Source organism: Molossus molossus, unplaced genomic scaffold (genome assembly GCF_014108415.1).
Source record: "Molossus molossus isolate mMolMol1 unplaced genomic scaffold, mMolMol1.p scaffold_m16_p_1, whole genome shotgun sequence".
In the NCBI taxonomy this organism is placed as follows: Eukaryota; Metazoa; Chordata; class Mammalia; order Chiroptera; family Molossidae; genus Molossus; species Molossus molossus.
Genome location: NW_023425344.1, coordinates 85187462 through 85200060, shown reverse-complemented (window position 1 = coordinate 85200060; position 12599 = coordinate 85187462). Strand labels below are relative to the sequence as shown.

The following is a 12599-nucleotide window of genomic DNA, read 5'->3' as shown; positions in this document are numbered from 1 at the left end:
ATTTCATCTTGTCCTTGTGGAATTTACAGTCTACTAGAGACCACTGATTTCAGTCAAATCATCTATTGAACTTTAACTTACCAACACATATTGCTTAGTATTTTGCCAGTTACATTGTTCTGAGCACTTTGTAAATATTAACTTATTTAATACTCATATAACCACCTATGAGATAGGTACTATTATTATTCTTGTTTTGTAGATGAAGAAACAGAATAAAGAAAACTTGCCCAAGGTCACATAGGGAGTGTGCATTGGAGCAGAATTTGAATCCAGGCAGTCGCCACCAAAGTCCATGCTCTTAAGCATTTATTTACAAGTTCTCATAAGTTTTCTCTAGGAAAAGTATAGGGTGCTGTAAAAGGTTTTCTTTTCTTTTTTTTTTTATTGGTGCACCACTCCCAGAGGAACTGTAGTACCGGACTGATGTGTGGAGTGGATAGAGCAAGCTCCTATTCTATCTCCCTGCTCCCCAAATCCATTTAATATATTGTCCTCAGGTAGAGAATGTATCAGATATTAAACCGATAAAAACATACTACACTTGATCTGAGCCAAAAGGCCGAGAAAGAATTGTAAAAGGTTTTAACTGGTCTCATTTAGGGAGAAGAAATAAAATTAGATCAGAAGTTTAAAAAAAAGGTATTGTCATTATTGTCAAATGCTCCAGGTAGTTCAAGCAATAAGAAATTAAAAATAGGACATTGATTTTTGCAACAAGGAGATCAGAGGCAAGCAGCAACAGCTTCAGAGGACACATTGTTGTTAGTTCAGGGTTAATTGTTAGAGCTGCCCAAGGAGGACTGGACTGTTTCAGAAGATGGGGATTTCCTCTTTGTGGAGATTTTATTCAAAATAGGCTAGAAACCACCTACTATGGCCTTGGCACGTAGTATATGCTCGACAAATACATTCTTTTATATGTGTATGACTGGTAGGGATATTATAGAATGTTGCATAGTTCAATCAGATAAACCTTGAGATCTCTTCTGACCATAAAATTATACATTTTCATTAATTCTAAATTTGTGATAACACAGTGAATTTGGTAATGCTGGAATTTCCCTTTGCCCTATCAAAATGGCTTTAATATAGAAAGGTATCGTGGTGTAAAATTTGAGACACTACTTAAGACAAATTATCCTGGGAGTCCAAATTATATATAATTAATATCTAAATATAGAAAAGGATACTCTCTATACTTTGTTTAAAAATTTGGCATGACCTGGCCGATGTTGCTCAGTTTGTTGCCAATCAGTCCCATGTCAATCAGTGTTTCTCTCTCTCTCTCTCTCTCTCTCTCTCTCTCTCTCAAATAAAAAATAAAAAACATATTAAAAATTAAATAAATAGCCCAGCAGATATGGCTTAGGGGTTTAGCATCGACCGATGCACCAAGGGGTTGCCAGTTCGATTCCTGGTCAGGGCACATGCCAGGTGGTGAGTCAAAGCCCCAGTGAGGGGTATGCAGGAGGCAGCCAATTGATGTTCTCTCTCATGGATGTTTCTCTCTCTCTCTCTCAAATCAATAAAGAAAAAAATTTTAATTAAATAAATAGTTTGGCATGATTCTTACAGTAGTGACATATATTACTATATAAAAGTAATACAATTACATTTATTTCAAGTAAATATACAGTATAGCCTAGTCATTAAATTTGACCCGATTTTTTCCCCCATCTTTCCCTAAGTAGTTTCATTGGTGTCCAAGGGGAAACAATTTCTGGAAAACACACACCATGACTGCTATAATTCCCATTTAAAGATTTATAACAGTTGTTACTCTATTCCTTTCCAAAAGGTTTTGTTCACGTTCTGAAATGTTTGATGTTCAGGTATAACACATTGTAATCCGCGTCCCTGAACCTCTCTTCTTGGAAAGAACGTGTGTGAAGAAATGTCACTGTTTCCCACACGCTTCCACAATTTCCGACAGGGTGGAATTCCTGGAAGGACCCCCGTGCTGGCCCTGGTGTTCTAAAGTGTGACGTGGATACTCAGCTGCCACTTTCACCACAGGAGAATCTGGAAGGAAAACAGAGAATGTGAATTCTTTGCCACTTTGGGGAGAGAAAAGCATATTTTAAGAGTTACAGTAGAAAAAAATTTTAAGGTAGATTATTTTTATGCTACTCTTGGAACATTTAAACAAAAATATTGACACACCTTAGCCGGTCCTCTTGAGGGTTCAATCCCCGGTAGAGGTGCGTACGGGAGGCAACCAACTGGTTTCTCTTTTTCCTTCTTCTCTCCTCTCCTTGTTCTCTCTCTCTCTCTCCTTGGGTGAAGATTTTGTTTTAAAGTTAATTTTATAATCTTTCAGTGATACTATCGGGAGTAGCAATGAAACAGTTCTGGAACGCAGACCCACAGAGTGTGCCTTGCTGCTGCAGGGTAAGTCAGACGTCCACTAGGACGGACCTCCGTGTCCCCACTACCTACAGCAGCCCCTCACTGATGGACAAGGATGTGGTTTCAAATTTTTCTCAATTACAAACAATGATCTAATATGGAACATACTTTTTGAGTAGCTTGGAAGAAGATATTTCTTGGAATAAACTCCCGATTAAAGAGTAAGCATATTTGTATTCCAAAATGCCACTCAAAGAATATACAGCAGGGGAAGGAAAAATGGCGGCGGAGTGAACGGAGCTACACAGACCGTCTCCCAGAACCAAACTGGAATTACAACTATAACACAGACAAATCGACGGGAAAAACCAACAGAAAAGCAGCTTGCGAGGACCTTACAACGAGGGACACCGACTCCATCCCGGTAGGCTTGCGAAGGCGCGAGACGGGGCTGGGAGCCCACGGTCGGCAGCTCGGCAGCGGCCTCAGCTGTAAGCGGCGCCCGCGGGTTACACTCCCAGGCGGCCCCACAGCGCAGCCGGGACAGAGGCTGAAACAGCCACAGCCACTCACCTTGGGCTCCGGCGGAGGGAGGGCAGACTGGACTGGAACTGTGTCGGGACACTCGGGGTTTGGAGGGCGCTCAGAGCTTTGGCTGAGTGCAACCACTCAGGACGGTAGCCACATTGCTCCTTCCCAGGGCTCTGGGGAGAGGCAGCAGCCCCTCCCTCGGAGATCCAACCCCACCCTGTGGGCCATTGAAGTGCTAATTGAGGCTCACTAACGACCAGCATCTGCCCCACCCTCGTGAAAGCCCCTTGGCTGAGCACCAGAGGGAGTTTTTCAATCAACTGACAACCCAAAACTCATCAATTAACCTAGACTGCTAGCCTCCAGGCAAAAAGCTAGAGGATAACAGTACGTTTCCTGGGCTGGCAACTTTAACCAGGAAAGTAAGACTTGACAGTGGTGTTCAACGCGGGTCCTCCCTCGCTCATCTAAACACAGGAGAGGGAGCCACAAACAGCAGAACACCAACACCCACAGGGAGAACTTGACAGGCTCCAAAGCCCACAGTGATAGCTAAAATGGTGAAACACAGAAACAGAAGCCAAATGAAAGAGCAAGACACCTCCACCGAAGATGAGATCAATGTGGAGCAATTAGGCATGTTAACAGAGCTAGAATTCAGAGCCATGATCTTGAGGAAGCTGAACAGCATGAGTAAGGACATAGAGACACTGAAAATAAGCCAAATGGAAATTAAAAACCAACAAGAAGAGATAAAAAATGACATATCCGAAATGAAAAACACATTGGAAGGTTTAAAAAGCAGAGTAGGGGAAGCTGAGGACCGGATCAGTGAATTAGAAGACAGGGTAGAAAAAATCAACCAAGCAGAAAAACAAAAGGAAAAAACTATTAAAAAACAGGAAGACAGCTTAAGAGAACTATGGGACAACTGGAAACGTAATAATATTCGCATCATAGGAGTCCCCGAAGAAGAAGAACAGGAGCAAGGGATAGAGAATATATTCAAAAAAATAGTGAGAGAAAACTTCCCTAATTTGGTGAAGGAAGAAGGCATTCAAGTTCAAGAAGCACAGAGAGTCCCAAGTAAGAAGAACCCAAACAGGCCCACACCAAGACACATAGTAATTAAAATGCCACAAATTAAAGACAAAGAGAGAATCCTAAAAGCAGCAAGAGATAAGCAACAGGTTACCTACAAAGGGAACCCCATAAGGCTTTCAGCTGACTTCTCACAAGAAACACTACAGGCCAGAAGAGAATGGCATGAAGTAATCAAAGTCATGAAAAACAAGAATCTGAATCCAAGACTACTCTACCCAGCAAGGCTATCATTCAAAATAGAAGATCAAATAAAGAGCTTCCCAGACAAAAAAAAGCTAAGGGAATACATTAGCACCAAACCAGCACTGCAAGAAATGCTAAAAGGACTGCTGTAAATAGCAGTAGAAATGGGAAGAAAAATAGAACCACACTAAACAAAAATGGCAATAAATAAGTACATATCAATAATCACCTTAAACGTAAATGGATTGAATGCTCCCATAAAGAGACACAGAGTAGCTGATTGGATAAGAAAGCATGACTCATCTATATGTTGTTTACAAGAGACCCACCTCTCAACAAAAGACTCACATAGGTTGAAAGTGAAGGGATGGAAAAAAATTTTCCAAGCAAATGGAAAGCAAAAAAAAGCTGGGGTAGCAATTCTCATATCTGATAAAATAGATTTCAAAATGAAGACCATAACTAGAGACAAAGACGGCCACTACATAATATTGAAAGGATCTATCCAACAGGACGATATAACCTTGATAAACATATATGCACCCAATATAGGAGCACCAAAATATATTAAAAATCTTCTGGAGGACTTCCAAGGAGAAATCGACAACAATACAATCATAGCAGGGGACTTCAACACCCCGTTGACAGCACTGGATAGATCCTCTAGGCAAAAAATTAGCAAGGAAACAGAGACTCTAAATGAAGCACTAGACCAAATGGATTTAATAGATATCTACAGAGAATTACACCCCAAAACTACAGAATACACATTCTTCTCAAGTGCACATGGGACATTCTCAAAGATAGACCACATGATAGGACACAAACTAAATCTCTACAAGTTCAAGAAGATTGAAATCATATCAAGCATCTTCTCAGATCACAATGGCATGAAACTAGAAATCAATTGCACAAAGAACATGCAAAGACATTTCAACACATGGAGGCTAAATAGCATGTTATTAAACAATGAATGGGTCACCGAGGAGATCAAGGAAGAAATCAAAAACTTCCTGGAAACCAATGAAAATGAACACACAACAACACAAAATCTATGGGATGCAGCGAAAGCAGTTCTGAGAGGGAAGTTCATAGCACTACAGGCCTACCTCAAAAAACAAGAAAAATTTCTAATTGACTGTCTAACCTCACAACTTAAAGAATTAGAAAGCAAACAAAAAGAAAACCCCAGAGCAAGTAGAAGGAAGGAAATAGTAAAGATCAGAGCAGAAATAAATGACATAGAGACCAAAAAAACAATTCAAAGGATCAATGAAACAAAGAGCTGGTTTTTCGAAAAGATAAACAAGATAGATGGACCCTTAGCTAGACTCACCAAGAAACAAAGAGAGAGAACCCAAATACACAAAATCAGAAATGAAAGAGGAGAAGTAACAACCAACACCACGGAAATAGAAAAGATCGTTAACAACTACTATGAACAACTATATGGCAACAAATTCGACAATCTCAGCGAAATGGACAAATTTCTAGAAACACACAGTCTCCCAAAACTATTCCCGGAAGAGATAGAAAACTTGAACAGACCAATAACAACTAAGGAAATTGAAGAGGTAATCAAGACTCTCCCAGCAAACAAAAGCCCAGGCCCAGATGGTTTCACGGGGGAGTTTTACCGAACATTCAAAAAAGAACTAACACCCATTCTCCTCAAACTATTTCAAAAAATTCAAGAAGAAGGAAGACTTCCAAACACGTTCTATGAGGCCAGCATAATTCTAATTCCAAAACCAGAAAAAGACACTACGAAGAAAGAAAACTACAGGCCAATATCCCTGATGAACATAGACGCCAAAATCCTGAACAAAATACTAGCAAATCGGATCCAGAAATACATCAAAAAAATTATTCACCATGACCAAGTGGGATTCATTCCAGGGATGCAAGGCTGGTACAATATTCGCAAATCAATAAACGTGATACACCACATAAACAAAATGAAGAATAAAAACCACATGATCATATCAATAGATGCTGAAAAAGCATTCGACAAAATCCAGCATCCATTTTTGATAAAAACGCTCAGCAATGTAGGAATAGAGGGATCATATCTCAACATAATAAAGGCCATATATGAAAGACCTACAGCCAACATCATACTCAATGGACAGAAACTAAAAACATTTCCATTAAGAACAGGAACAAGACAGGGATGTCCACTTTCGCCACTCTTATTTAACATTGTACTGGAAGTCTTAGCCACAGCAATCAGACATGAAGAAAAAATAAAAGGGATCCAAATTGGAAAGGAGGAAGTGAAACTGTCATTATTTGCAGATGACATGATATTGTACATAGAAAACCCTAAAGACTCCATCAAAAATCTATTAGACTTAATAATTGAATTTGGCAAAGTAGCAGGATATAAAATTAACGTCAAGAAATCGACGGCATTCTTGTACATCAATGATGAACTCACAGAAAGAGAAACTGAAAAAACAATCCCATTTACCATCGCTCCAAAAAAATTACGATACCTAGGAATAAACTTAACCAAAGAAGTAAAAGACCTATTTGCAGAAAACTACAGGTCATTGAAAAAAGAAATAGAGGAAGATATAAAAAAGTGGAAGAACATACCCTGTTCATGGATTGGAAGAATTAACATAATTAAAATGTCCATACTACCCAAAGCAATCTATAGATTCAATGCAATCCCCATCAAAATACCAACGACATATTTCATAGAACTAGAACAAATACTTCAAAAGTTCATATGGAACCAAAAAAGACCCCGAATAGCCACAGCAATCTTGAAAAAGAAGAACAAAGTTGGAGGGATCACAATACCAGATATCAGGTTATACTACAAAGCGACTGTAACCAAAACAGCCTGGTACTGGCACAAGAACAGGCATATAGACCAGTGGAACAGAACTGAAAACCCAGAAATGGACCCAAGGCAATACGCTCAATTAATATTTGACAAAGGTGGCAAGAGCATACAGTGGAGTAAAGACAGCCTCTTTAATAAATGGTGTTGGGAAAATTGGACAGCTACATGCAAAAAAATGAAACTAGACCATCAACTTACACCATACACAAAAATAAACTCGAAATGGATAAAAGACTTAAATGTGACCCATGAATCCATAAAAATTCTAGAAGAAAATGTAGGCAACAAAATTTCGGACATCATACGGAGCAGAATTTTCACTGATACATCACCTAAGGCAACAGAAATAAAGGAGAAAATGAACACATGGGACTACATCAAACTAAAAAGCTTCTGCACAGCAAAAGAAACAATCATCAAAATGGAAAGGCAACCCACTGTATGGGAGAACATCATTGCCAATGATGTATCAGATAAGGGGTTAATTTCCAGTATATACAGAGTGCTCATACAACTCCACAAAAGGAAGACAAAGAACCCAATTAAAAAATGGGCAGAGGAGCTGAATAGACACCTCTCCAAACAGGACATACAAATGGCCAAGAGACATATGAAGAAATGCTCAACATCACTAATCATCAGAGAGATGCAAATTAAAACAACTATGAGGTATCACCTCACACCTGTCAGAATGGCCGCCATCAACAAATCATCAAACAACAAGTGTTGGCGAGGGTGTGGAGAAAAGGGGACTCTAATACACTGCTGGTGGGAATGCAGACTGGTGCAGCCGCTATGGAAAACAATATGGTGCTACCTCAAAAAATTAAAAATTGAACTTCCATTCGACCCAGTGATCCCACTGCTGGGAATATACCCTAAGAAGCCTGAAACACCAATCAGGAAGAATATATGTACCCCCATGTTCATAGCAGCACTATTTACAATAGCTAAGATCTGGAAACAGCCCAAGTGTCCACCAGTAGACGAATGGATCAAAAAGCTGTGGTACATATACACAATGGAATACTATGCAGCGGTAAGAAAGAAAGATCTCTTATCCTTTGAGACGACATGGAGGGACCTGGAAAGTATTATCCTAAGTGAAAGAAGCCAAGCAGAAAAAGACAAATACCACATGATCTCACTTATATACGGAATATAATGAACATAACAGTCTGAGGAATACAGTAGACCCAGACACATGGAAGTAGGGCACAGACTGACATCCCTCAGAAGAGGGGATAGGGGGTGGGGGGGTGGGAAGAGATAAACCACAGAACTTATATGCATGTATGCATGACCAATGGACATGGACAACTAAGCCGGGGACAGGGTGGAGGGGGGGTGGGGTGGGGGGTGCCAATGGGGTAAAAAGGTAAAATATCTGTAACAAAAAAAAATAAATAAATAAAATTAAAAAAAAAAAAAAAAAAAAAAAAGAATATACAGCAATATACACTGTCTGAAATTTGTGTTTCAGAAATATTGATTCACAGAGAAAGTCACTGAGGAGACAGTTATAAACTGTCTGTATGTACCCTTTGTTTCTGTGTATTGGAGATTAAAGCATACTTCATTAGGTTCCCATTGGACACTAAAGATTCCATTTTGCATGCTATCCATTTTCCAGAGATGTGGGTTGATGACAAATTTTAAAAAATATAGTTGACATACAATATTTTATTAGTTTCAGGTATACAACATAGTAACTCAACATTTGTATATCTCATGATGTGAACACCACACTAATTCTAGTAGCCATTGTCACCATGCAAAGTCGTCACGCTATTATTGTCTGTATTCTCCTCCACCTTTTCATCCATCTCTCGTCCCCCCTCCCCTCTGGCAACTCTTCAGTTTGTTCTTTGTTTCTATGAGCCTGTTTTTTACTTTGTTTTATTTGTTTGCTTTGATTTTTTAAAACTTCCACATATAAGTGAAATCATGCAATATTATCCTTTCTCTGTGTTGATTACAGTTTCTATCTCTATTCCTTGAGATCTGAGACATTGTTTCCCAGTGATTATGTGCTTTGGCGTGTTTTGAAGAAATTCTTGATTTGTTTGGTCATGTGGGTTTTGGTTCTTTCCTTTTCCTGTTTTTTTAAAATCCTCACCTGAGGATATTTTTCCATTTATCTTCAGATAGAGTGGGAGGGGAGGAAAGGAGGGAGGGAGGGAGAGAGAGAGAGAGAGAGAGAGAGAGAGAGAGAGAGAGAGAGAGAGAGAGAGAGAAATGAAACCCTCAACTCTTTGTTCCGTGGGCCGATACTCTAACCACTGAGCGAACCAGTCAGGGCTCCTTTTGCCAGTTTTTTGATATGGGAATGACAGGGACAAGGGAATGACAACCATGGGGAGGTAGGAAGGGAGGTGTAATTCCTTGTGCATTTCTGTGTACTTCTATCTAGAGCACAAGTCTGGGGGACAGAGATTGACCCAGAAATTTCTAAAAGGGCAAGTTTTGAATACCCACAGAAGGAAGCATAGAGGATTATACAGCTTGGTACTTAAAATGATAAGATGATAAGAACTCCTCCAGATAACTCCTGATTGAAAAGCACTGGGGTCCTCAGGAAGTCAAGTACAAGGAGAATACAAATATATGCTACAGATTTCTCAAAAAGAATGCTTTTTTACAGGCGGCCTTTCAATAGAGATTCATTTTAAACTAAGAAAACTTCATGTATTTTTAATCAATATCTTATTACAGTGATATGAACTCTTTAGACTTTCCTCATGAAACATAATTATTAGCATTTAAAGACCTGTGATGTTTGATTGACAATGCATAAAATTTCTTCATGTTTGTAAATAGTCTCAGAAAATATTCTTTTATCAGTGTTGCATTTTTTTTGCTATTTCCAGTAATGTTATAGTAAACATTTTCGTAAGTAGATTTTTAGAGAATTAAAGATGTCCATATTTGAGTGTCGCTGAGAATCATAACCATATGAAAGACTGTAGATACAGAAAATAGATATTCTACGTTAGCCTTTAAAAAATCTGTTATGAAGTTGCTTATAAATATTTAAAAGGTCTGTGGCATTTGATTGACAGTGCAAAAAGTGCTGTGAAACCTTTATCAAATAGAAGTGTTACTTCCCCCCCTGGCTGGGTGACTCAGTTGGTGGGGCATTGTCCCGTACACTGGAAGTTTGCTGGTTTTATTCCCACAGCACACACCCAGGTTGCAGGCTTACTCCCCAGCAGGGGGCATGAAGGAGGCAGCTGATCCATGTTTCACTCTCATATTGATGTTCCCCTCTCTCTCCCTCTTCCTTCCTCTCTCTCTAAAAATCAAAGAAAAAAAAAGATATTTTTTTAAGAAGTGTTACTTCTCCCCAAACTGATGTGTATAAATCTGAAAGGAGGTTTTTGACCATCTACTTTAAACTCATGATTCTAGTGTTGACCTGAACCTAGAACCATCAATCCTCATTTTTTTATTAGAAAATATTTTAATTGTTAATGTTTATGTTCTTATTTGTCAAATTATGATTTATTTTCAAATAATCTTGGTGTTTTTAAAGTGTTTACTTCATCAGAAATATATGTTGGTATGTATACCATTTACAGAAAAATAGGTGGAAGATTTTTTTAAAAAACTACTTTTTTAGGACTATGAACTGCAGATATCATGAAAGTCTTTAATTTTCTAATATTTTTGTATCCTCAAAGCCTAACACAGTTTTTGGCAGTGTATAGGCCCTTAGTGAGAGATTATTGGTGCTAAAGCAAACAGTTCCTTTGGTTAAAAGTCTGCCTATGCATTTATTTGGTAAGACATGGATCTGTGTTATCAGCTCTCCTACACATTAAAACCATCTTGGTGATTTAAAAAATGCCAGTGTTCAGGCTCCACGGTAAGACAATTAAGTCAGAATCTCAGGGGCATGGAGCCCAGGCACTTCATATTATTTAAAAGTACTCTAGACTTGGCTGGGTAGCTCAGTTGGTTAGAGCATTGTTCTGATATGCCAAGGTTGTAGGTTCAATCCTTGGTCAGGGCACCTACAAGAATCAACCAATAAATGCATGGGTGGGTAAAACAGCAAATCAGTGTTTCTCTTTCACTCTCTCTCCCTTGCTTTCTCTCTAAAATCAATTGATATAATTTTTTTTAATTAAAAAAAGCTTTCCAGATCATTCTAATGTTTACTGGGACTGAGGACCACTTATGCAGATCAAATTTTTTGGAAATTTCTTTTAACTTTAACCTGATCATATAAATTCATTTTGCAGTCATTACATCAATATTTAATAACCCAGGCTTCCTATAAGACTTAATATAGGCATGCTGATCTTTTATAAGCACCCCCCCCTCAAAAAAAAACTTTCTCTACCTTTTCCTCTCCACTTTTATTTAGTACATTTTAAAATTCAACATGAGAAAGATAGAGATCTTGAAGGTAACGGAATTTTGCTCCCTTAGCCTTTGTTCTACCCACTGGGTTTATTATAACCTTACCCTTTGTACACTAGTACAGAAGTTGGCTCTAGAAATGGCCGTTGGCAAGTACATGCACAGTGCATAGTGAGGGGCCTCTCTTACAAATGCTACTTGAAATCCAACAAATAGTGGCTTTGGGACTTGAGAAATTCAATGAGAGAGTAGAGTTAAAATTTAAAAGCTATTTAAAGTTAAAGTCTTTGCCTTCAAAGGCAAAGCAGTTAAATTAAGGGGTTTAGAATCATAGTTCTGAGTGTAATATTTTTAAAAAGACATACTTTTGTAACTAGTTTAGGGTATAGTTTTTCCTAAGATTATAAACACTGCCTTCTCATCTTTTTTCTTCCATAATCCTAGCCTATTTTTTTAACTCATGGGTAAGAATGACCAGATTAAAGGCATTTTTTGGTATCCCTTTGTAGTAAAACACTGTATTCATTCCATAGTAAATAAAACAGCCCCCAAAATTATGATCCTACTTGTAAGATAAATATATGGATAATTAGAGTGGTTTTAAAAATAACTATCCCACACAAGAATATAAACAAGAAAATGTTAATTTAGTGAATAAAAATACTCTGTTAGGAGAACACAGAATTTTGAGAAATATTTGAAAAAATATTTTTAGAAAATATTTGTTCCATAGAAATTAGCATTACTGGAAAATCATAAAAAATATATCACTTCAAATTATAAACAAATACCTTTGTAAGAAGTTTATCATATACAAAATAAACAGAAAAATTGACTATTTTATTAAGGAAAAAATCAAGGCAGCCCAACTAGATTATGTAGACCACTCATATTTATTTGCATTGGATTTACTTAACTTAGCAAAATAATAACCAGTTTTACATTTGTTTTTACATTTTATTTATTTATATTTATTAATCCTCACCAGGGCATTCTCTTTATTGATTTTTAGAGAGTGGAAGGGAAGGAGGGAGGGAGGGAGGAAGGAGGAGAGAAAGAGAAGCATGGATGTAAGAGAGACACACTGATTGGTTGCCTCTTGAATGATCCCCAACCAGGGCTGGGGATGAACCTGCAACCCTGGTACATGCCCTGGACCAGAATCAACCTGAGACCCTTGGTCCTAGGGCCAACACTCTAACCA

General features: G+C 38.2%; 1 non-coding gene across 1 annotated transcript; it reads right to left on the bottom strand.

The window, feature by feature from the left end:
• Nucleotides 1-385: 385 nt before the first annotated feature.
• On the bottom strand, nt 386-574 carry LOC118620886. The gene has a single exon (XR_004957578.1). It is a non-coding gene; the product is annotated as a U2 spliceosomal RNA (small nuclear RNA).
• Between the last annotated feature and the right edge of the window lie 12025 nt (nt 575-12599).